Below are 1,150 nucleotides of genomic sequence, written 5' to 3'. Positions count from 1 at the left end.
GGGCCGGCCGGCCGCGGGGCAGCGTCGGGATCCCGCCGGAGGTGGACGGCTGACAGACACGCAGAAGCTCTCCCGGCAGGCGGTGGGAGCGGGCGAACCGCAAGCCAAGTCCAGGAAGGGTGAGCCAAGGGCTGCCCGCAACTGCCCCTTGAAGATGCTAGGGAAAGCGCAGCGCTCTAGTGTGAGCCGTGTGCTGCTTGTTCGGGAACGGGCCCACTGCCTCTTCGCTTTGTGCCCCAACAGAAGCCCACGGACCCTCCGGCCGTCCGCTCACATTCGGCGGCGGTGACGGGCTGCGGCTGTGGACACTGCGCACTGCCCGGCTTAGGTAACACGGCCGCACAGCGCAGTCTGTGTCCCCTGGGCGCCCGTGTCCGGTGACCTGGCGGCTGTAAGCCGAGCAACGGAGTTTCAAAAATGGAGAAATGGCTAGAAGGTAGCTGAGCCTGGTGGGTTGGGAGGGATTAGAGCTTAGCTGCGACCCCTTAAGAAATCACCCTGCCCTGTGCAGAGTGAAATATTGGGGGGCTTGGGGGGGCTGAAATCAGCGAAGAACTGAGAGGAACCCTGCGGATAATGAGTAACGAAAAGTAAGCTTGTGCCTTAAGCTCAAGCTAGTGAAATTTGCCTTTGTCGGAGCGGCTCCCCCGCCCTTTCCAGGAGTTCACACACCAGAGAACATTCTTTTTTCTGTTCTCTTTCAGTTTGCGCAAAGCTCTCAGTGAGGGAACATTTCCCACCTCCCCCTACTCCCACAAAGATGATCAGTGCTCATGTGCGAGAGATGAACTCAGCCGTGTCCAGGGTGGTAACTGCTTGTGGTTTCACAAGATGAGCTGCGTGTCTCTGATACCCCAGCTGAGGAATTTGGACTTACTGCCAGCGGTTAGGCAATATTTTCCATATAAAGCAGAAATGCCAGCAAATTGCCGATCATCTATAACTCCACAAATTTAGTGTTTTTCCGTCAGTGGAAGTGAGTCACGGAGAGTGGAAATGTAAAGGCTCCCACTTAATCTGTATTGCTTTCAGGGGGGGAAACGGTCCACATCAAATGAGAGCTAATAATAGGTCTGTCTCAATGACAGTGGGTTCAATATTTACGCTTTGCCCAATTGAAAAATTTCATTTCAGGAAAACATGTTCTAGA

This window comes from Condylura cristata, unplaced genomic scaffold (assembly GCF_000260355.1).
Source record: "Condylura cristata isolate star-nosed mole 26May11 unplaced genomic scaffold, ConCri1.0 scaffold00034, whole genome shotgun sequence".
In the NCBI taxonomy this organism is placed as follows: domain Eukaryota; kingdom Metazoa; phylum Chordata; class Mammalia; order Eulipotyphla; family Talpidae; genus Condylura; species Condylura cristata.
The sequence above is the reverse complement of the archived record's forward strand: the minus strand, read 5'-3'. Positions refer to the sequence as shown.